Source organism: Acomys russatus, chromosome 22, assembly GCF_903995435.1.
Source record: "Acomys russatus chromosome 22, mAcoRus1.1, whole genome shotgun sequence".
Classification (NCBI taxonomy): Eukaryota; Metazoa; Chordata; class Mammalia; order Rodentia; family Muridae; genus Acomys; species Acomys russatus.
Window position 1 is genome coordinate 51850567 of NC_067158.1, and position 26192 is coordinate 51876758.

Genomic DNA, 26192 nt, shown 5'->3' on the forward strand with positions numbered 1-26192 from the left:
ACCTAAATTATGTGTTCAGTTTCTCCAAAAGCAAGTTTTAGAAGTGCTCCCACGCCCACTCTGAGTTGCCAAGGAACTCTGTTCTGGTTGATGTGCTGAGATCTTTACAATATATGTGTGCATAATCATGATCCTGTTTATGGCTGATCTGAATTTGACAATTTTTGTACATTCAGAACATCTAATGAATCCCATGTGAAATACTATTATTACGGTCTCAGAAGGGGGTATAATTAATCCGTGTTAGTCTCTTTGAACTGTTTACTTTAGAATAAGGCTGAACACATGTTGTCTTAGACATTGTTTTCTCCCTACTTAATCCTAAGGAAATCTGATATGTGTTTAGTATCAGCTTAAACATTTATAAATTCTGATTTTTAGTATTGTTGTAAAGTATGAATATGAAAGCTGAAATTTAAAGATATGAAAGCTGAAGTCTAAACATGGCCATCATGCTCTCAGAAGCTTGCCAATGACAAAACTATATGTAAAACATGTGTCCCATTCTAAATCTGTGTAAGCTACTTGACACGTGCGCCATGGATAGACATGCCAAAGATGTCAATGGGCCTGAACCCACGATACTTACTGACCATGAAATAAGCACCATGTATGGTTGCAACAATTTTTCTAAAATGTACTTTTGCTAAATTTGTCCCCACCTAGATCCCTTACACTGAATACTGGTCTCTAATAATTTTAATATGGACAAATAAGGATATAAACAGCATATGCCAACCATAAATATGAACATCTTAGCATATTAGAGTCTTCAAAAGACTCTCAAACACTGGTGAAATCAAATAAGTTTTTTTAATGTATAATTAAAATTAGCCAAAAGTCACTTTTTATAAAGTCAAAAATATAAGATATTTTTTCAAAAATTGTCTTGCTTGTCTTTTCTCAACAACCGCAACATAAATTCTCTAAGTATTCTTTTTAATGATGGAATCTTCTAAAGTACCTTACCCATGGCAGAAGTTCAACAAATTTTTGTGTGCTGATCAATTGTTAGGAATAACAAGATAAATGGCTCAGACATAAAAATCAATACAGGTCTCAAGGCAATATGTTTTTTGGTTCCTTCCAAAAGCTCTTTTTTTAATGCATCCAAACTCTTTTAAGAGCTTTTGAGCTAATAAAGCATCCCTCAAAGGACAATAACTGTTGCTAAGTTAATGGTATTATAAATAAAATAAATTACATAATATCAAAGCAGCAGCCATGAGTAGGTCTTCTATTAAAAATGGCCAATATACCTACCTTTCTAAGGTAGCAAGAATCTGCCATCTGTAATTAAACCATGGATCTAATATCAGTATATCTTTTTCTACATACTTTCACATATGTACAAGTTTTAGCATAGCTAAATTTCTCAAAGATAAAGAATGAAAGAGGAATACAGCTAGTAAAAAAAAAAAAAAAAAGGTAAAATTTAAAAGACAAAATAAAATCCTCAGAGTATAAAGAGATCAAAGTAGGAAGGTTGAGCTATCTATGGTTAAACAGCAAATCAAAACACTTTCAAAAAGTACTTTGCACAGAGGCTCCCATCAGGAAGATGGGAGGGAGGATAGTGCAGGCTTCATGTGAGGACTAGGCTTCTACTTCTGTGTAATTAAGTGACACTGATGCCTAAATGGTACAGTGTTACAAACTTCACATTCTCCAAATAACCTGTACCATTACTAACAGCCTAAAGAGAAATCCTTCTTTATAATTACTCAAAATGATTTTATTTAAGATTTCTACCTGTTGGGCTTTGTTACATCCTTGCAGCCAGGTGGGCCTGGATTTCCAAATGCTGACCATTTGATATCTTGTCTACTAGTCTTTAAAGTTAGAATTTCTTGGCTACCTTTTTTGGGACTCTACATCTTCCACTTAGTCAACTCTCATATACTCTCATATTCCCTCAGAACTGTCCCTGAACACCTTAGGAATACCAAGGAGGCAGGCAATGCAGGACATTTCTTAGTGGCCTCTCAGAAAGTATCCTCTGTCCCTGGTACAGTGCTCACATTTCCCATTGGGATAGCCACTTTTCTACTTTAAGATTTATTTTAGTGAGTGATAATGAGGCCACTGATTTAACTCTTTAAGCTATTTTAGCTCAGAAGCATATAATTCTATATCAATCTCTTAATAAAACACTGAGGACCCTATATAGAAAGAGACTCTGTCCCAAAAATCACTGTGAAATAATTCCTTCCAATTGAATGTGGAAATGAATAAGGCTGTGATACATAAATCTTTGTAAACTATCTCATAACTGTATAAAGAAGTCATCAGAAGAGGCAAAGCCAAGAAATGAGTAATTACTATGGCATTCTTTTAGTACGCACATACAGATACACATATATACAGGCGCATATATATATATATATATATATATATATATATATATATTTACACATATATACACACACAACCACCTACACATACATATATACATAATGTTTCCTCAACTTCTTTCCTCTGCCAGGGCATTCTTCCTTCACCTCCTTGCTAAGTTTCAGTCCATCCTCACATTTTCCTCGTAGAATCATTTCCCTAGAAAAGCTTTTGTTGACTTCTCCTGCTGAGTCTATTCTGTTTCTATATTACATAATAGCAGCTTCTACATTACCAAATACTTGGCATATTTATTGTGATACCAATATTTCATACATAGACAGATTTTCCCAATAGTTTTCACCTACCTCTCCCCTCACTATTACATAATCAATTTAATGTTGAACATTTTGCCTGTCTTATATATCATGGTATCCCATGTCTTGGCATGCAAAAAAATAGTATATTTTTTAATGAATTACACAGTGAAGACAAAGATATGACAGAGTATGTCAACATAAGCAGTAAGCTCATTCTAGAGGTTGAAAGTCAGAAATTTTGAGATGAAAAACTATAAATGCCATGAGCCTGTATAAATAAAAGAATACTAAGAAGTTGAGGCATAAGCAGTGAAATATGACAAAGACCCAAGGAATCAAAAGGCCACAAACCTCACCAGAGTTTCAAGTAAGGGTTAAGAGCTCAGGTTAAGAAATGGGGCTTGGAACTAAACAGAGAATTCTCAACAGAGGAGTATCAAATGGCTGAGAAACACTTAAAGAAATGCTCAACCTCCTTAGTCATCAGGGAAATGCAAATCAAAACAACTCTGAGATTCCATCTTACACCCATCAGAATGGCTAAGATCAAAAATTCAAGCGACACCACATGCAGGCGAGGATGTGGGGAGAGAGGAACACTCCTTCATTGCTGGTGGGAATGCAAACTAGTACAGCCACTTTGGAAATCTATCTGGTGCTATCTCAGAAAAATGGGAATAGGGCTTCCTCAAGACCCAGCTATTCCACTCCTTGGAATATACCCTAAAGATTCTCCAGCACACAATAAGAAAATTTGCTCAACCATGTTCATAGCAACCTTATTCATAATAGCCAGAACATGGCAACAGCCTAAGTGTCCATCAGTAGAAGAATGGATAAAGAAACTGTGGTACATATACACTATGGAATACTACTCAGCTATTAAAAACAAGGAATTCCCGAAATTTGTGGATAAATGGATTGAGCTAGAAATGATCATAATGAGTGAGTTAACCCAGAAGCAGAAAGACTTAAATGGTATATACTCACTTATATCTGCATACTAGCCCAAGGGGCATGTCCCACCAAAGCCTTCACTTACCAGGAAACTGGGACAGAGGGGAGGACATCCTATTGGGACTAGATGAGAGAAGCATGGGAGAATGGCATAGTAGAAGGATCCAGAGGGCACTAGAAACCTACAAGTAGAACATTATGATAGGCAGATTTGGGCCCAGGGGTCCCGCTCAAACTAAGGCACCAGCCAAGGACAATACAGGAGGTAAACTTTAAACCCCTTCCCAGATCTAGCCAATGGTCAGAATATTCTCCACAGTTGAGTGGAGAGTGTGATACGACTTTCTCACGTACTCTGGTGCCTCACATTTGACCATGTCCCCTGGAGGGGGAGACCTGGTGGCACTCAGAGGAAGGACAGCAAGTAGCCAAGAAGAGACTTGATACCCTATGAGAATATATAGGGGGATGTAATCCCCCTCAAGAACAGTCATAGGGGAGGGGAATAATGGGAAAATGGGGGGGGGGAGGAATGGGAGGATACAAGGGATGGGATAAACATTGAGATGTAACAAGAATAAATTAATAAAAAAAAAAGAAAATAAAAAATAAAAATAAAATAAATAAATAAAAAAAATTAAAAAAAAAAAGAAATAGCATTCACCACAAGGAGGTCTCCCTCCAGCATGCTTTGATGTCTTCTGGGCAAGATTGTGAATGTGGAATGTCTGGTAACTGTTAGAAGGATTAATAGTAGAAGTGAGTTGAGTCTGGAGAGCATCAAAGTTAAAAGGTGGAGGAGAGGGACAAGAGATGAAGGAAAAGGTTAACTTCGCTACGATCAAGGCCCAGAGTGGACTATAATCAAAGTGGAAACAAGTACAGGCTCAGACAATTGAAATAGTTTACTCTATACCATGGACCTAATGCATTACAGAACTACACAAGGATGCACTGAGGCTTTCTTAGGCTCCATAGTTTCTTGGCCAAATATATGACAAGGTAGGTGATGGCAAAACAATTGCCTCTGAAAATAAGTTAAGAATTCCCTCTTCATGATTGCTTTTAAACAGTCAGAACATTCTCCACAGTTGAGTGGAGAGTGGGGTATGACTTTCTCACGTACTCTGGTGCCTCACATTTGACCATGTCCCCTGGAGGGGGAGACCTGGTGGCACTCAGAGGAAGGACAGCAGGTTGCCAAGAAGAGACTTGATACCCTATGAGCATATACAGGGGGAGGTAATCCCCCTCAGGAACAGTCATAGGGGAGGGGAATAATGGGAAAATGGGGGGGGGAGGGAAGAATGGGAGGATACAAGGGATGGGATAAACATTGAGATGTAACAAGAATAAATTAATAAAAAAATTTTTTTAAAGATTCAAGTGGGATAAATTTTAAATAATTTTAGACAGTGAAGTTATGGGAAGAAAGATTTCTTTCTGATTTGTAATAGAAGCTCCTGAACAATTTCAATGACTCTCTGACTAAATACCAACTGAACATAAATAAATTAGCAAAGAGTAATTGGGAAATGTCAACATTCCCAGATGCTGATGGTCAGACTAATGATGTCAATTAAGAAAATTGATTTTGAAAATAAAACAGATGCCTGGATACACACTGGGAATGCAACTCCTGAATACTTAGAGTCCTGGGAGTACAGAGAAAGAACAGGACAGTTGAGTAAACATTTGGTGAGTCTAGCCAGTGGCATACGTATCACTGTAGTGTGCAGTGTGCAGGGGAGTGGGAAGAAACCGTATGAGTGTGCTGAAGAGCATAGAGTTCTGCCCTAAAGCTGCAAGAGAGTCATTCAGGGCATAGGTACCGAACACCTATGAAGTAGTAGGTACTCTCCTGAGTACAAGTGAGCAGTCATCAATTCTCAGGTTTTTCTGGTCCTTTGAAGATACATTGCAAAATGGAGATAAAGCAACAGTATATGTCAACCCATCACATGTGCTGTACAAAACGTAACAATTAGAATAGCAGAATGATAATCTAAAGAGGATCATTAATAAAGTTCCCCCAGTATGTGGCATAGTATAAATCCCCTGACTTTTAGATTAAACTTGACTTTGTTGTAAAAGGATGTCCAGGACATTGCTAAAGAGATAAATAAGAAACAAGTTTCCAGACAAAATTAGAACAGAACAGGCCAGAGACGCAGAGACGCCAACCCATACTCAAATGGGAAACACATTTTTTTGATTACCAAACATAATTTTTTTTTTTTAATTTTTAGGGGTGAGGATCCTAACCTTCCACACTCTTAGGGGCTAAAAACAAAATAGATATGATACAGGTTAAGAGGAGAAAAGCATACTTCAATATTTTCATTGATGTAGGAGCCCTTATTAAAAAAAAATTGAAGACCTGCCTCCCAAAAGCAGTTAGGATCAGCTGCTCACACGGAGCCAGGCAGAGTAGAAACCTAGGCAAGCGTGACTAAATATGCAGAGAAGCATAAAAGATGAGAATTACTCCAACAAGGCCTGCACAGCAGTCTGCTGGTCTCAACTTGGATAAGGATATTACCTTTCTTTCTAGTACAGAGAACATGTCTTCACACGGGAATTTTATCTTCTATTTTGAAATAACAGCAGGGATCTGAAAGTGATCCTGCACCTGCTGTTTTTCAGATGCCTTTCACATAGTCGCTAGGCCTGAGAAGAATATTTTAATCCCATTAGAACACTGGAATTCCTCTAGGAAGCACTTCTCCTGTTCAGGACATTTTCTACAGATTAGGAATGAAGTACATATTGTAGATCTGGCAATTTCAAGCAGCAAATTTCTTCAAAGTGATAAAGAGACCAGTAAATCTTTCGCGCTCTTTCAACTGTCGCCGGGAAGCTATGCCCCTTTCTCTTTATTTAGATTGGCAGTTGGTAACATAGTACGAGACTGGATCTGGAATCATCACCCAAATCCAGAATATGAAAGTTATACAGATACAGGTTGCCTCTAGGTAAACTTTTAAAGGTTGTGGGCTGGGATTGAACTTGTTTTTTTATCGCTGACTTGTCGCAATCTTGTGTAATGAATGTATCACATTTGTCTTAGTATGAGATACTATAATACATTTTCATACATATGATTGCTTAAATAACATGTCTTTATTTCTCTTGTTTTAGAGTTTGGAAGTCTGAGGTTGAAGATGTCACCATGAGTTCTTGGTGAGGGTCCTTTCTCTGGTTGTATTTTCATATGACCCCTATTTTTTTGAGAGAGAGAGAGAGAAGCAAAGGATGCCTCCTTCCAATCTAGTGACTCACTCAAAGCATCTTGGCCAGATGGTCTCCAAATACCATCGTATTTGGATTTAGGGCTTCAACACAGGAGCTTGAGAAAGACACAATCAGTCCACCAAGATTTTCAAAGAAAGCATCACTACTTTAGACATATTTTAGAAATTCTTATGAAACTCAGGTGAGTATCCCACAGTATTTATTACAAAAACTTCCTTCTTAACATTTAGATAAAATAAACATAAGCATGGTAGCACACGCCTATGATCTCAGCATTTGAGAGGCTGCGGCAGGAGGATTGCCATCAGTTTAAGGACAATCTGGCTATGTAGGGAGTACAAGACAGGTATGCTCTATATAACAAGACCTTGTCACAAAAAATGTAGATAAAAGGATGATGTTAGTTGTGGATTTATCATATGTAGACCTTATTATGTTGTGATACCAATACATTCCCTCTAGTCCTGTCCTTTCTAGAATATTGAACCTAGGCATGCTCTATTTTGTCAAAGATTTTTATTTCATCTATTGAGATGAATGAGTGACTTATAGTTCACATATATATAATTTATTACATTTATTGACTAGCATATTATGTTTATTTATATATAATATCTAACTATATGTGCATGCATATATAAGCAATTTAAGTGAAGTTAAGCCACTTGGGGTGACAATGTTCCCCAAGAGCCATATGATATCTAACAAAACCATAATCCTTGCCAAGGTAAATCTCCCTTTGAGGAGGAAGAGTCCAAGAAATTCTCAAGACAATAAAAGCTATAACCAGTGCCCTCCATTGCCTCCCAGAACTTGAAGTAAGACCTTGTTGCTGAAAACACCATATCCATTGTAAACAAGACTTATAGGAGTCTGCCTGCCAGAATAAGAGACATTTCAATTCTTTAGCTTCTAATTTTTTATGGTTTTTTTTTTCTTACTTGACCAATGTATAACGCCTTGACCCTTTGAAAATATTGAATTATGTCTTTTAGTATGAATCTAATATTTAGGGCATTAAACCATACATGATAAACTTCTGAGAATTTTTCACTATCCTGATGGCCAAGGAGATAAGAAATAAGTATGTTACAGGGATGAAATACGCATATGACTATTGCCTGGGAAGTGAGTGAATTGAAAACTTCAAAGTGAAAAGATATTTATGAGGAAGTCATTCTGAGAAGAACAGCATCATTCAGAGACCTGGAGCTGATCATACCGTCCGAGAAATTTTCTCCATCTTTTTACCAATCAAGGACCCACATATGTGACTTACTTCACTTGCCTTCTATTTAAAAGTTATTATTTTATTACAACTATAATTAAATAATTTCCCCCTTCCCTTTTCTTCCTCCAAGCCTTCTGTATACCCCTTTTTTTCTTTTTCAGATTCATGGCTTTTTTATCATTAGTTATTGTTACTTACTTACATGTATAAGTATATTTCTAAACACACAAATATAGCCTGTTTGGTCTATGTAATGTTACGTGTGTGTGTGTGTGTGTGTGTGTGTGTGTGTGTGTGTGTGTGTGTGTGTTTCAGGGCTAACCATTTGGTATAACCAACTGGATAACAGATTGGTGTACCCTTCCCTGGGGAAGAATATTTCTCCCACTCTCAGTGTTCTTTAATTGCCTATAGTTCTTTGTTGAGATTGAGGCCTCCTGGCTTTCTCTGTGTACTTTTGCGTGTCTCTTGCTGTTGTTTTTGTTCAACTCATGATTAGGCAGTCATGTGGGTGAGACTTTATGGGTGTAACTTCTGACAGTCCTAGAAGAGACAATCTCACAGCAAACTCCTTGACCTTCTGGCTCCTACTGTCTTTATGCCCTCTCTTCTGCAGTGATCCCTGAGCCTAGGGTGCCTTCTTTGCAGATTCTTAGGGGCCTTCCATGTTGAGGCCCTTTTCACTCACTTTATCAATTAAAATGCCAATTTCTCCTCCCCTGCTTTTCCTCAAAGTCTCAGCAAGAATTAGCATTTAACCAGATATCTGGACATCCCACAGCTCAGTGAACTGAAAGAGATACCTTTGGTATTTATGGTTTTTTCTTATAGTGAAAATCTCCAGCCTTAGTTGAAGAAAAATTATATAATTTTATAGAATGTTAAATTTTCTTCTTTCTGGATTATGTTGATAATAAAAGAAAATATATTTTAAAAATTTAAAAGATATGGGTTCAAAAAACAATTTTATTTATTTACCTATGTGATGGTGCACAATTTTCTGCTTGGGAATTGTAGATAATACTCACTTTTCCTGTAACTATAGGCTTTGATTCAGCTAAGAAGAACACAGTATTTAACACCACAAATAGAGGACAAAAGCAGAAAGTAAGGACAATATAGCCCCATAGTGATTATGAAATCTAAAACAGAATCAAAACCTCCTGAAAGGAAATAAAGTAACAGAATTATGAGCCATAAATACTTGAAGAAAATTCAATAATAATAAATAGAACACTAAATTTATGTGGTATGAAGCTATTAAGTTAATTTGTAAATTTTAATAGCTCTCTCTCTCTCATCTTGTAAGATTAATCTATTTGGAAATATAGCAGAAAAACTTCTATATTGCTTAAATATCAATACCTAAGATATGCTTGCAAAGAAATGGGAATGGTTATCTGGAGGCACAATGAAATCCTGCTAAAGTATATTAGATAAGACTTTTATGTATCATACCCAGCAAAAAGTGGTCATTTCAATTGAATTCTCATTTCTTATCTTACACATCATAAATTATAGAAACAATGGATTCACCATCGAACTCTACCTGAACAGCTATACTGTTCTTTAACACCAAAACAGATGAAATAAATATTATCAACAGGAAGCTGGAAAATGCTGAAGATTATATTTGCAGGAAAACTTGAGTGAATAGACATTTTGTGTGAAGTCTATTTAAAGGCTTGCAGAGGCCATTTGTCACCAAAAGAAAACCAAAGATGATTTTTACGCTCAGTGATGGGAAGAGAAATGTGGCCATTTCTGACCCTCAACAAATAACTCTGGCCATGTTTAAAGCTGTTGCTACATGTCTGAGAATGTAAAGTTCAGGGGGGGAATAGCCCAAGCCAAAAGGAAAGAACAGAGCTCTTCCATCCATAGATGGAAAGCACACACCTGTTTCAGGAACTGAGTACATTTTTAATTGTTTTCAGAGGTTTAGATTTAGCTTAATGATCCTGATGCTCTTATGATAATGAACTGCATTTACTAACTATGTTGCACAAGATAATTACTGGTTGGTTTGAGTCTAAAGACTTGGAGAAAGCTGTTTATTCATAAGCTAAATGAATCATATTTGTAAACATTTTAGAATGAATTGTCACAATGTGGATTTGAACTTACACTGAGTTTCAGATTGGGAAGATACTGGCAGGCCTCCCAGGTGACGGCCTGTTTGCAGGTCACTTACATTGCTGCACTGTAGTACAAGTTTTGTTTTATCCATATGAACGTGGCAGAGCTTTTTCCTCCTCTTTAATGTATGTGTCCTAGTTAGGGTTACTATTGCTGTGTTAAAACGCCATAAACAAAAGCAAGATGGAAAGGAGAGGGTTTACTTGGCTTACACTTCCACATCGCCGTTCATCACTGCTCATCATTGGAGGAATTCAAGGCAGAAACTCAAGGAGAGCTGGAACCTGGAGGCAGGAGCTGATGCAGAGGCCATGGAGGGGTGCTGCTCACTGACTTCCTCATCATGGCTTTCTCTGTCTGCTTTCGTGTAGAACTCAGGACCACCATCCCAGGATGGCTTCACACAAAATGGCCTGGGCCCTCCCATACTGATTGCTAATTAAGAAAATGCCCTACAGCTGGATCTTCTGAATACAATTTCCCAAGGAAGGTTCCCTCCTTTCAGATGACTCTAGCTTGTGTCAAGTTGACATAAAACTAGCCAGCACAATATATTAACTCTTCCCACCTCTCTCTTCCTCATCCTATAACTCTTTTCATGGTCCTCACTCCCAGTGTGTATAGAGGGGATCACATTTCCATGTCTTCTTTAATTGGATGTGGTCATACGGATAGTTTCTAGTTCACTCCTTCTATTTGAACCTCTCATGCTTACATTTCTAATGTAATAGAATTCCTGTAGCTAATAAGATACATTCATAACAATGGCATAGAAATGGACATCTTCCTCAAGCCACTGTTATTTTGTGTATTTTTTTTTACCACTAACGGTGGTTTAACTTCAGTCAAAACAGCACTAAATGAATAACCTAGAATAAATAATAAGGCCACTTTATGTTAGGTTAGAAAAAATACACAGAATCTAAAGATTTTTAGATATTGTTAAAAGGGTAGCTTGAAGGTCCTATTATCTTAGTTTATTATCTAATGTGCTTAAATTGATCAATTAAATCTCATAGCACTCAATAGTGTAGTTAGTCTTCAATGAATAACAACTCATGCTTGGTCCATTATTTCATATTAGATCCTGACATAAAATGAGAAACATAAATGGGACAGATGAAACTCATAAGATAGAATAAACACAGTGAGTGACAAAGTTAATACCTTGTGTAACAGGTAAAGAAAAGTTTCTAAGATGTGTACAGAGAGAGAGTGTGAGAGAGAGAGAGAGAGAGAGAGAGAATAGAATGTACATGTTAAATATATAAAAGGGCTGGAAGAAACAAGACATACTTATTCATAATAGATGAAGAAAATCTAGCACCTTGAAGAATATTAGATATTATTTTATTACTAAATTAATTTGTAAATTTTAATACATCTCTTGCATTCCAAGGAAAATCTGTTCAGAAATATAAAAGAAAATCTCCACAATAATTAAATATAAATACCTAAGATATGCTTTCAAAGAAATGTGAATGGTTATTTAAGGAAATAATGAAATTCTACTGAAGTGCATTAAACAAAACTTTCACATATCATGTCCACCAGCAAGTAGTCATTTCAATCAAATGCTGGTTTTTCCCCTTAGTAGCTTATGTTTTGTTACTGTTTCACACCGTGTCTGCTTTACTTCCTTGAACCCAGTGCTAGAGCACTTGCCCAGCCTAAATAAGCTCCGAGGTCCCATCTTCAATACCACAAAAAATAATACAAAAATATCTTACCCAGGACTAAGATGTAGACTTAATTTTCTTATCCAATATTTTTATTAACACTTACTTACCAAGCATACATCACTTATAACCCAACTAACCAAAACAATAGGAAATGAGGGTTAAGGAACACAACAACAAAACTGTAAGGATATCAGTTCCGAGGAACGATTCTCCTGGCATAATCAGCAGGATTTCTTCTGCTGGAACCTGGAGTAACCAGAACCCGGAACCTCAGCAGGAGCCAGAACCCCGAAGCCTTCCCTCTAGTGGGTCTCTCTAGGAGTGTCTCAAAGTGCAGAGATGAACAGCCAAAACTATCCAAAGTCTCCAAAGGCCCTGCCCTCAGTTTTTGGCTCATTTATGTATCTCCTCCCAGAGTCTGTTCACGGGATCTTTTCAGCTGGCAACAATCAAGCTCCCACATGAGGTGGTTGGTCTTCGAGTGGATTAACATCACTTGTTCTCTCACAAGACCGTTCGGATCCCATACTTGGGATCATAAAAAAAAAAAAAAAACAGGTTTAGCTCTCCTTCACTAAGACCTATAAGAGAGTACTGGTTCAAGATCTTGAGTTCCACCCCCCAGCACTATAAGATAGATGCACAGATACTTAAAGAGACAGATAGATGGGTTGGTACATACATACATAGCAAACACATTTACAGTGGATTCTTTTACAAACGTATACAAATTTCCAATGCATTTCTTTACTGTCACTTGTCATTGCTCTTTAAGATAAATGACAGGGTCCCAGAAAATAAGAATCTGGTAAACCAGCTGGTCCTTGAACTGAAAAGGCCCCGTGGGAATAATGCACTACTCATAAACAAACAGGGCTGTCGCCTTAGAAAGAGCCATGAACTATTACAGCTTTGGTTCCACTTCGGACCAAACAGCAGAATGGATTAGCTCTTCAGTAGATGGCAATGGTGGCTGCCTCATCCTTCATCCTTTTATCAGAGCATCAGTGGAATGGCTAAGGAACTAAAGCACATCTGTCTTTCAGGCAGGTAAAGGAGGCCAAAGTACTGTGTGTTAAAGTTGAAAATGATCCATGGGTGAAAATAAAGTGATATTTTCATGCACATACAAAAATACATAGTAATTTAAAACTATTTTTTTTATTTTATATATTTTATTGTTATTGTTACACATATATGAACATAAGTACAGCCTGCTGAGTCTATTTAGTGTTTCTCATATGTACATGTTTTTTTATACTTGGCCAGGGGCCCCACCTTAGGTGAAGAGCTACAAGTAATTAAGGACTGCTGAGAAAAGAGAATCAGTCTGCCCAGGGATAACCCCCTAATTAATGTCACACATTTATAGAAATAAGCTTTAGTCATTTTTGCCTCTCATTCCCTCTCTCTTCTGCCTTCTTCCCTATTGAAACCTCTCTTCTCAGAAGTTCCTCTCCAGTATTAGTTACATTTCTTTTTAAGTTCATTTACGTATTCACTTGGCAATTCCAAATGCAGCCCCCTCCCTCCTCACCTCCCAGTTCCATCCTCTCCTTCTCTCTCCCACTCCCCTGCCCTTCTTCCCAGAAAAGGGGAGACGCCCCCCATCCCGTATCAGCCCACCCTAGCACATAAAGTCGCATCGGGACTGAGCACATCCTCTTATTTCAATAGAAGACTGTGGGAAAAGCCACTTAAGGAAGAAAGACTTCTCTTTACCTTCCAACTCCACAGAGACACAGCCCATCCTGGCATGGAAGGCATGGCAACAGGCATGGTGGTCAGATCCTGTTGTTTTCAAGTTAAATGAAGGTTTAATTGATTAGCAATAGCATATATATATATATATATATATATATATATATATATATATATAGGTTTTTTTTTTTTTTTTGGTTAAAAATAAAAATTTTTTCCTCATTCTGTAGTCCCATCCTAGAGAAGCTCAGTGGGTAGATTTGCAAACAACATCAAAAAAAAAAATCAGAAAATAAGCTATTCATAAGCTATATAATAAATTTATCTTCTGCAGAAGCTGGTGGCTTCATTCTTAACTATAACAATGTAGAGTTATGAAATTTTTGTTTTTCTCATTTATGTGACCATATACTTTGAAATCTAAGAGAGTTCTATTGTTATATTTAGATAAAGTTTTAAACATACAGAATAGTTGCAAGGACTTTGTGGAGAAATGTATGTCTTGTATCTGTTTGCCTCTGGTTCATCCATTGTCAATGGCTCTCTTGCTGTAACTCTGTGATTTGGTATCTACAATTTTCCAGGGCCACTAAGCAGTGCCAGCTACATGCAGCATGAGCCTTTCTGTCAAAGTTCCCGTGTTTCCCAAGAACTGAGATAGTCTCTTAATCAACCACTACACAGCTTCCATCCTCTACTGACCAAGAGTAGTGTAGAAATCATAGTCCTGGATAAAACCCTAGGTAGTGTTTTACCTCCCGTCTCCATAGAACAGTGTGATGCCTTTGACTTCCAAGATTCTTAAGTTTTCCTTAATATGGAACTATCCTTATTATTTTATATAGTACATTTAAAAACTACATCCTTCTCTCCTTTTAAAATTTTTGTACGTTTAAAAAAAATCTTTCAAACTTTATTACATGTGTATACAAGGTAACTTGATCATCATGTCCATACTAGACACCTCTGTCTTCCCAACTCCATCCAAGGCCCCCACAGCACATTGCCCACCCAACCCCATGCCGTTTTTTTCTTTAATAATAATGCACTGGGTGAAGTTGGCACAGCCCATATGCACATGGATGTGGGGTCACTCCAGCAGCCTCACCACAAAGGAAAAGTGGGTGTCCCCTTGGCAGCCAGCAATAGTCAGTAGCTCTTCAACTGGGGATGGGGTCTTCAGAGCCCCTCCCCTCTCCGAGATGGAATTTTTAACTGACTTGGCTTCCTGCGGGTAACCACATCTGTTATGAGTCGTTGAGTCTGACAGCGATGTTATGTCCAAATGCCAGCATTTCACAGGTCTCCTCCCCATCCTCCGTCTCCCTGTTGTCCCAGCTGTAGTTAAGCACTCATGGTTGCATTTTCTCTGCACGTTGAACAGTTATGAGATTAACCATGACTCAGTACAGTAATGGCCATCACTTCAGTTTCCTCGATATTTCTTCATAATTAGCTCCAAGCTAACAAGCTCAGCCTGCAGAGTCTTACTAGCAGACTCAGCATAAGTGTTATATAGGTCATTGTGTCCTTTTCATATGAAGAAAAGTTCATTGTCCTTTTTTTCTTTTTTATTGCTATAATTTTCTCACCTCATCAAGGTGTGGGTCAGTTACTCAACTGTGTATTTAGAACTTTTTTTTTCTCTTGTAAATGATGAACGATATAAAAGGAGGCTCCCCAAGACCATATTATATCCTACTCAAAATCAGAAATCCTCTTGTTATTTGTCGGTCGTTGGTGATTCATGCTTGAATTGATCTTTATTGTGCTCTTTAGAAAATAATGCTTGTCAAACTTCAGCATGACTGGCACATGTGCCCGGCATCACTCAGCCTCCTGCTGCAACTAAAGCTCTGTCTCTTATACACCTTTTCCCAATCAGCACATAGTTATAATTTCAATTTTGTTCAGTTTCTGACTTCATTACCATACTTGCTAGCACAGTTAAATACCTAAAATTTGGCCTGTAAGCCCTTGAATCTGGGTCTCTGAGTCCTGTACTGATCCAGATGTTGTACTCCTAATGCATTAAATGTTAAATAATAATAATAATAATTGGCCCCAACATTTCAGTGTCCAGGCTCTATTTGTTCTGCCATTATCTTCAAGACTGCTTACAAATGTAAATTCCTTCTTCATAAGCACATATACTGGACCAGAACTCTGAGGGAATAATAAGCTCAGGTGACTGGTGTAACAATGATGACACAAATTCAAAGAAAACATTGTCCCAGGTAAAGTGGACTAGGCTAAGAAAATTATTTAAGACTACAGTAAGTGGCACCGAGACAATCATTTCAGGAGACAGAGATGGAACTCAACTTGTTGAAACAGGAGACAAGTGGATTTTGAAATGCTAGGATAAGATCATGGGAAAGGATTAAAGGATTTCAGAAAGGTTGTGAGAACACTTGCCAGAATTTAGTCCAAACTGGCACTTGACAATGTGGAGACAGCGCTTCCCTCAAAGCCTGGGAAACAGGGGCCTTTTCTTTCTTAATTTCCTTTCTTATTATTTCAAAAAAAGGTTCATCAGTCCGTGAGAAAGAACCTGGGTTGCAGAAAATTGACATTTCAAAAGGATATAACACTAATTTATGATTACAAATTTTCTGAAATAAATTCTCATTAAAGTGATAAGCCAAGGGTCTTTACAAAGGAAGAAATTGAGGTAAACTTTGGTCAGACTGAGAGGAATTTCAAAATCATCTTGGCCAAAAATAATTTTCATTAAGGCTTAGGCCAGAGCACCCTGGTTCTCAGGACTCATCTCTGAAGTCTCTGTGGCTAATTTCTCATGGGAGATTCTCCTCTCCCCCCTTCCCCCCCCTCCCCTCTCCCTGTCCTTCCCTCCCTCCCTCCCTCCCACCCTCCCTCTGTCCCTCCCTCCCTCCTTCCCCTCTCCTCTCTCTCCTTCTGTGCCTTTAAATTTGTTCTGACAATATATTTGATCATATTGTTTCCCTTCCTGCAATACCTCCAACTTCATGTTCTTTCTATCTCTCAAAAAAAAAAAAAGAAAAGATGAAGAAAAAAGAAAATCAGCAAACAAAACCAATAAGACAAAACAAAGCACATATATGAGAAAGGATGAAAACCATATGAAAATCATTTTTCATATCCATTTTGTGTTGACCAACTACTTCTGGGCATGGGGCCTATCCCAGAGTGGTTGTTATACTCGGTGATACTCCATTGAAGAAAATTGCTTTTTCCTTTCTTCTTTTATATATATATAAAAATTTTGAGGCTGAGTTCTCTGAAATCTCTTGCGGCCAATTATGAATCTCTGTGTTAAATATAACTTACTGCATGAAGACGCTTCTCTGATGCTTCTGAGTGATGCACTGATCTATATGTACAGCAATGTGTCATTAACAGTCACTATGTTCAAGTGATACAGTGAGAAAACACGCAATATTTGTCTTTTAGGTCTGGGTTACTTCACTCAGGATGATTGTTTCTAGCTGCACTTACTCACCTGAAAATTTCATGACTTTGTTTTGTTTTTAGTTTTAACAACTGAATAATATTCCACTGTGTAAACACACCACAATTTCATTATTTATTTGTTGGTTGATTAACATATAGGTAATTTCCAGTTTCTGGCTGTTACGAATAGAGCAGTAATGAGCACTGATGAGTAAGTATCTCTGTAGAAAGAGGTGGAGTACTTAATTATATATTCAGGAGTGACACCTGGGTCTTGTTGTAGGTTGATTTTCAGCTTTTTGGGGGGACATTCACACTGCTTTCCATCACAGCAGGTTCTCAATCAACACTCATAACACATATGCAGGAACTACCCATTCATTTTAAGACCTGTCATTAGAGAAACTCTGGAGGAAATTTGTTTATACTTTGTATTTCTTTTTCTATTTCCTAAAGCCTTACTCTCCAAACCTTTCTCTAAAACCAAATTATCACCTGGAGAGCTTCATGAACATCAGACTCCAGGGATATCACTAAAATATCCCTGCATTACAATGTTAGGAAGCAAAACTTAAGCATGTATATTTTAGTGCAAGTGTACATGTTACCAAGCAAGATTGACATGGGTGTCAGCTTTCTTAATATCTCAGTACTAAGGGACAACATTTAAGAAAACTCAGCCTGTAGTTATTTGGACAAGATTCCATACAGTTGTTTTAAGCTCATTTTTAAGAAAATATACAAAGGATTCAGATGCCATTTCCAAACAGAAGAATCCCTGTGGTGTTACTGAGCACTAGTCTTAATCATACCATCTTCTGCCACAGTCCCAAGGCTTTATGGGACTCTAAGAGGAAGACCTGCTGAGATTTTAAGTGCAGTCTCAGCTTCTGCTCTATTCTGAAAAATGGAGGTGCTGAGCTATTAGCATTTGTATCAATTGCTATTAAAGTGAAATTTTGGTCTAATCATACCTCCAAGAGGAAGCCCTTGATTAAGAAAAGATCTTAAGTTTTTGTGGATGGGTGAGTGTTCCCCTCCCTCCACTAGGAGTTCTGTCTAGTTAGATGGTGGTCTCTTCCGTTTCCATGACACCTGCTACTAGGAATCTTAGTTAGAGTCACCCCATATTCTCTCAGGAGCCTACTTTGTCCTAGGTCTCCAACCTGTCTCAGAGATGCATCCCACCCACTCTCCCCACATCTGACCTATATCCTCATTTCTTTTCACACCTGCTCTCCTAACCTGTTCCCTCTCTTCAACTGCTTCCACTGTTCATTCTATTTCCTGTTCTGAGTGAGATTTAAGTATCCTCCTTTGGATCTTCCTTATTACTTGGCTTCTTCAGGTCAGTAAATTGTAGTATGGTTATCCTGTACTATATGGCTGGTAAAACTTCGACTCTGCCTTCCTCTTTCCTCTATCTCCCCTCCCCTACTCCTCACATAAGGGAAGCCCCCCACCAACCCACAGAAAAATGTACCTTGCCTACAAAATGGGCAGGGATAAAGACAGAGCAGATATTAAGGGAATGTCCAGTCAATACCTGGCCCAATCTAAGACCCACCCCATGGGAGAGAGCCAATCCCTATAACACTGTTAATGAGTCTGCTATGCTTGCAGACAGGAGCCTCACATAGCTGTCCTCTGAAAGGCTCCACCCAGCAGCAGCTCAAAACAGATGCTGAGATTCACAGGCAAACATTGGGCTGGGAACTCGGAGTCTTGTGGACGAGTTGGGGGAAGAACAGAAGGACCTAGAGGGGAAAGGAGCTCCATAGAAAGACCAACAGAGTCCACTAACCTTGGCCTAGGGGGACGGGGGTGCTCATGGGGAGTGATGCACCAACCAAGGATCATGCACGAACTCAACTTAGGCCCCTTACACAAATGTAACCAATGGGTAGCTTGGCCATCATGTGGGTCCCCTAAAGCAGAGAGGGGTCTGTCTCTGACATAGACTCTGTTGCCTGCTTTTTGATCACTTCCTCCTGGTAAGGCTGCCTTGCCAGACCACAGAGGAAGAGGATGTGCTCAGTCCCGAAGGCACCTGATGTGCTGCTGTGGTTGGTAGGGGGATCCTCTTCTCTGAAGAGTAGGGGCAGTGGGGGGATAGATGAAAGACGGAGGGATGGTGGGACTAAGAGAAGAAGAGGGAGGACCTATGGTCAAGATGTAAAGGGAATACATTTTTTTAATTAAAAATTTTAAAAAGTCTTTAAAAAATCACAAAATTGTTTCCTTTCTATACCTTGTGAAATCTAGCCCCAGGTGCATGGCAACATTGTATTCCTAAGGAGTTTTAATGGTATATGCTCCCTCTTCTTACATCTTAAAAACTAGCTTTAGAGATTAGTTATCTGATTATTTTAACTACAATTATAAAGATAACAAAACCTGACTGATGTAAACCCCAAGGCTGATGAGAATACCTTTAAATCTTACATCACTGATGTGAAATTTTAAGTTTAATTCAAAGGCTAGAGGGATCATAATAAAAATAAATTTCAGTGTTAGTTGAAGGTTCGACTTTTGCCAAAATAAATCCTAGCCAGTGCCACAAAAGCAATGAGAGATAGCTTATTCTGGATCCAAATACCAATGACTATAATCTGGGAACATGTATTCAGTTGCTCCAAATATCATGTTCCAAACATGGTAATGATTTCATGAAGTTTTGTCATTACAGAACAAAGAAAGTCCTAAGTTAAGGGGCCTGTTCAAATACATAGGTAGAACCATCAGACATGTAATTATATCAGAGTAGAGAAGTCTCTGGCATAGCTTGTGAGATGTTATCTGAAATAATATGATAGATTTTATATGCCATTTGATAGCATGCTTAGTTTTGGGACTGGTAAAAGATCTGCTAAGTTACCACACCCAAAATGTTTCATATGGTAGTCACAGGATATTAGGTCATTTACAGAAGTGAATGGTAAATGCCCGTAAGGGTAGCTAAAGACAGCTAATTTAGCTCTGGACCAACTCTCCACCCTCATAAAATTCTTATTAATCAATCAGCCTCATGGAATCTTTAACACAGGGTATTTCTTCTTCTTCTTCTTCTTCTTCTTCTTCTTCTTCTTCTTCTTCTTCTTCTTCTTCTTCTTCTTCTTCTTCTTCTTCTTCTTCTTCTTCTTCTTCTTTTTTTTCCCCCTTGCCACTTTCAGTTCACACCATATTCTAAGCACATCTCTAAGGGGTTCTTATGTATCAGTCTGCTTACTCTCAGAATGTGCCTATAGGGTGTGAGTAAATTACTATCCTCATTTTGCAAGTGAAGATACAATCTGAGAGAAGATGACCAGCCAGATCAAGACCACCACTCCTAGTGAGTACAGGACCAGGGCTTCAAATCCAGGGGCTGGATCCCAAGTTAGCACTAAGATAATACTTGAAAATGGTGGTTCTGCACTGCTCCCAGCACCACAAACAAATATCACTGAAGAAGACACATTTGTCTCACTAAAGGACCGAGCTTGTGCACACTACCATCACCTGGTAGGTTGAGGCCAGGTGTGCTGTAGTATCCGATTAACACAGAATGGTTGCCATAGCAACTTGTCTGGATCCAGTTCAACATGTCAGCAGTACTCAGGTTAGAAAGCCAGTCTGTATACGGCAGCCAAGGTGATTTCTGGAGCAATGTAGAATATTTTATATCCTTGAAAATTTCTCCAGGTCAGAGAGGCAGAGGTCACCTAAGTGGAGCCAAAGGAGTAGTAAGCTTGTCCTTTGGTCCTGGACTGGCTTGTACTGCAGAGTGACTCTGCCATAGGCACTGAGGAAGACATACTTTTAAAACAAAGCCTTTTAAGCTTACTATTTTATGAAACAAAATCATGTATACATATGAATATGTACACATTTCATTTCCTAAAAAACAATCTTGGGTTATTAAATTGAAACACCAGTGCTGTCAATTTCAAGGTCATAATAGCAAATTCAAATCTGGAAAGAACAGCAAGAAATGACGTCTCTCCAGAATATTAAAGATCTTTAATTTAGTCAAGTATTTTATCTAGCCACACACTAGAGCTGTTGGTGATAAAGGTGCCTGTTTCCCCAGAGGATCTCTAACCCAGTCAACTCTACCATATGTTTTATTCTGTGAATAATTGTTTACTTTTTCAAACACATTTCATTTCAGAAAAGAAATATTGAGATGTTAATTTCTGCAAAACTGAGCCAATTTGGGTAATATACATTTCTCATTCACTAAAAACTAAAATCATATTTAATCATACTTAAGATGGCATCCCAATTTAGAATTAAATTTAGCTAAAAGTAAGACAACCAAATATGACAAAATTAAGATATTAATTTTACATTTCTATGTCTGATTATTTTAACTTTCATATGAACTATATTCTAACTGGAGTAAGGAATGTAAATATTATTGTCAGAAATTAAATACAGTTTCTTTTTAAAGATACAATGGTGAATGTTGGTTAAAAAATTAGAGGAATATTTTATAACTTTTTAAAATTAATGGAGCAGGTGAATACTTAATTTACCAGTCTTATTTCAAAGACTGTGGCCCTAAGCCAAAGGCAATTAATACGTAATTTGAATTTTTGAATGATGCTTTTTCTAAAGTATCATCTTATAGTTTATGCAAGAGACCGAGACAAAAGGTTTGCCCCAAACTGAAACAACCTGGTGGGCAGAGAAATATCTTGTCTCAAAGAAACAAAGACAAATAAAATCAAACAAACTGCAAAAAATGTCAAACAAACAAAAAGAGTTCTTAGTGGTTACAGAAGTAGCTCAGTGACCTTGCTGTGTAAGCATACAACCCTAACTGGATTTCCCACACCCACATAAACAGTCAGTTAGTGGGGGGTGTGTCTGCAATCCCACCACTAAAGAAGAGGCTGGCGGGTCCCTGGGGCTTGTTGGCCAACCCATCCACTGCTCCAGAGTCAGTGAGCGACTCTTCTCAAAAGACAGGTGGAGCTGAGGCAGAGGAAGACACTCAGCATTGACCTCTGACCACTACATAGGCAAACACACATGTACTTGCAGTCACTCACACAAACACACATGACATAAACTCATATATACAACATGCACAACACACACACACTAAAATACTCTTCCAAACATCTCCAAAACAATAACAATTTTTAAAAATTGCTCTGATTCTTTTGAGTACTAAATCCTTTTTACAGAAGCCAAATATTTTTTTTAAATCTACGTTGTAGCATAGCAGCTCTCAGTTGTTAACAATAATTTCCTATGAAATGTGACATTTTTCAGATTTAAAGCAGTTTTTCATGAGCAATCAATGTGCATTTATGTATCTGTAGAGTGGGAACTTATTACTGAGCAACGCAATCTGAAGGCAAGAGCTTTAAAATCCTATCCACTGTGTTCTACTCTTTTACAGCTGGGAGCCCTGATGTCAAAGACTGACTTTTGCAAAGTAGCATAGATGCAGCTGGGACTAGATGCCAGGACCTTGGCTGCATGAAGGCTCCTTTCACTATTCTTTGGAAGAAAATTAGATTCATTCCATTCAAAAGCTGCAATGCCAAATATGGTCTAATGTACCAAATGTAGTTGTGGTGGTGGATGGGTGATAAGTTATTCAGTAAGACGTGACCCAAACTATAGCAAAATAGTTTTCATTTGGGATAGAGAGGGGGATGGCTAAGGAAAATGGGTTATTTACAATGACCTTTGTGGTGGTTTGAATATAATTGGCCCCAGAGTCCCATAGGGAGTGCCACTATTAAAAAGGTATGGCCTTGTTGGAGTGGATATGGCTTTGTTGGAGAAAGCCTGTCACTAGGAGTCAGGCTTTGAGGTCTCAGATGCTCAAGCCAGACCTAGTGCTCACTGTCTCTTCCTGCTGCCTACCAATCCAGATGTGGAACTCTCAGCTCCTTCTCCAGCACCGTGTCTGCCTGCACACCACTTGCTTCCTGCCGTGACAATAATGAACTAAACCTCTAAACTGTAAGCCAGCCCTAATGAAATATTTTCCCTTATAAGAGCTGCGGTGGTCATGATGTCTTTTCACAGCAATAGAGCACTGACTATGACACTCTTCAAATGATCGTGGATTCCAAGAGAAAAGTGAGGAGTAAAGTCTGTGTGGAAGACATGTAAAAACACATCGACAGAGAAAAGCATCAGCCAGGAAGTGCTGACAGGTTTGTACTGATTTTTCAAAGAGTCTGTTATGGTTTGGGTCTGAGGTGCTTGTTCCTTAGCTGGTGGCACTGTCTGGGAAGGCTATGAAGTCTTAAGGAGGTGAGGTCTGCTTCACAGAATTGGCTTTAAAGGTTATGTGGACCCCCGGGTCCTGTGTTACTTTCTGCCCCCTGGTCCTCCTGTGATGAACATTCTGATTGCTGTGATACATTTCACCTTCAGAACAAAGAAGAGCTGAAGTCCTCGGAAACAAAGAGCTAAAATTAAAAATCCCTTTCTCTTTAAATCTTATCAGGTGCTTCAGTACAGTGATGGAAACGGATTAATATGGAATTCTAGCTGATGCTAAAATCAAATCATAGAATTTGCAAAGAGAAAAATAGCTTCTAAACCATTATTCTAAGGCTGTTTCACCACCAGAGTATAAGCAAGACACATAAAGTTATGTTTATGTGTTCCTAGGAGCATCGTGTGTATGTGCATGCACATATATGCATACATATATGTTCATGTGTGTGTGTTTGTGTGTGTGTAACACGCATGCCTTTGTGTAATATATGCACTTGTGGACATGAGTATGTGTGCATTTGTTTGTGCCCATGTGTATGCATGTGTGTATATGCACACACGTGAGTGGGTATGGGGTGTGTGTGTGTGTGTGTGTGTGTGTGTGTGTGTGTGTGTGTGTGTGTGTGTTCATGTTGTAGAGCCCAGGTGATAATAAAACTTTTTGCGAGTTTACTGAAACACTATCTGGGCAGATAATCCTGTGAGGAAAGTGTGCAGATGGCCCTGGGAAAACATTGGGAATTCCTTTTTCTCGGTTGACACTTATTCTGTAAATTGATGCTAACAGGAAGTAACTTACATCCATACACTCCAAGACAAGTTTAAAATGCTTGAGCCAACTGGATAAACACGACCACAAAATGAAGATTTTCAAGTTTGGAGGCAATATTTTTATTGCAATCCATGGCTTTCCATGGAAATACAAAACAAAAGCAAAGCAGTGTTTCAAAACTAATGATGCAGCTCTAAGACCATAGCTAGGGTGACATTGTCACTGGGATATTGCTTTCTGAAACATAGAGAGGAGACCTGAAACCCAGATGCTGGGGCTGGAAAGTGGATGCTAGCCGTCTGAGCTGGAGCACACTCTCTTCACTGCTCCGCCATGTGGTGATGGTTAGTGCAGTACAGGGATTCTTCACCTCACCAGGGAAAATGCAAATGACGCAGCAAAGACTTTTACCTTCATAAGCACTCATATTAAAGCAAGGTCAAAAGAAAGTCTACTAATCACTTCTCACCCCTGTAAGGAGATAGCTGCCTGGCAGGACTTACAGGGGGAGACACTCATTTGGGTGCGGGCTTGAGTGGGTGGGCTCCATTGAGGAGGGGAAGAGTTGGCTTTGGGACTAGCTCACTGGCCTATGCAAATCAAGGCAGATCAGTATATCAAAATAGTTGCAGCTGGACTAAGGAACCTCAAAGCCCACCCTAGTGAGCCACCTCTTAAAGTCTCCACAGCTTCCCAATACAATGGCACCAGCTGAGGCCCAAACACTGACACCCAAGCCTGTGGGAAGGGGACATTCCATACACAACCATTAAAGACAGAAGCAGATTAGAAGTAGAACCCTGTGCTTCTGTGTAGTTCCCCTGAGAGATGCCAGGACACTTCAGAGAGACATGAACTGTACTCGAGGTGGAAATCCCAAGCTAGGCCTGTTTTCACTTTGCAGCCGCAAGAAAGCAAGGACACTTCCAAGTTTTCTGAGGTAAAAAGTTGAGAAGCCCGTGGACTAATGCTGCTGCTTAGACATTCACAACGGAGGCTGTGAGAAAAACCTAACAATGTGTTCACTGTCTGGAATGCACGAGACGGAGCACAGATGCAAAGTCAACGTGGTGCTAAATGTCACGGAGCAATATGAAGCGTGCGTCTCTCCAGCCTTCTCCCAAATTCATCTGTTAGTTCATGTAATCCCCAAGGTAAGAGCATTTATAGGTGGACACTTATGTCTGGATTATGAAGGCAGAGCAGCAAAACACCACCAATGTGGTAACTGACCTTATAAAGAGAAAGAGAAGAATCTCTCTCTCTCTCTCTCTCTCTCTCTCTCTCTCTCTCTCTCTCTCTCTCTCATCTCTCTCTCTCATTTTTACACACACCCACACACACACACACACACACACACACACACACACACACACACATTCTCTACATGAAAATGCAACAAGAAGGCATCCATTTACAAGACTCAAGGATCCCAGCCCCCCGCCACCCCCAACTCCCTCCACCCCCGAGTCCTCCAAACTATTGTTTAAGCTGCTCAAGGCATGTCATTTTCCTTTTAACAGCCTGATATGACTAATATCATAGGCCAAAAAGAATTTTATATATAACTGTAAGTTTTCAACAACAAAACATGCATCAATGTCATGTCCTTTGACCAGTACCCTTCACTTCCCCAACTCTACAGACACCAAGGCTGTGCATTACAACCACCAGGTAGTCTTTGTTTCTCTAAGTTTGACTTTTTTTTAATCCATGCAGTAGTTTCTGGCTTTTCTCCCTGGAAAGAGGCTGGGAGGAAGACCCTAAGCATTGGTACCACAAAGCAGGGCAGTGGTGGGACAGGATGTGACAGGCATCTTCCCTAACTTGGCTGTGGTGCCAATACAGATATACATCAAAATATATTGTATAACAAACATAAATAATTTCTATTTCTCAAGCATACCTCACTAAACTGGCAAAATTAATTACTGTAGTGGAATATACACATACACAAAATAATATTACCTCTCAGGAGGCAAAAATAGTGCCAGTGCTTTCCTGGTATGTGCAATCTAAATGACTGCCTTCAACAGACATTAAGTTTGCCTTTGTTGATGGCATCCCGTTTCTACCTAAGTATTGCAACACCGATATGTGTGACTGCTACATGGAGAGATACGATTCCCACC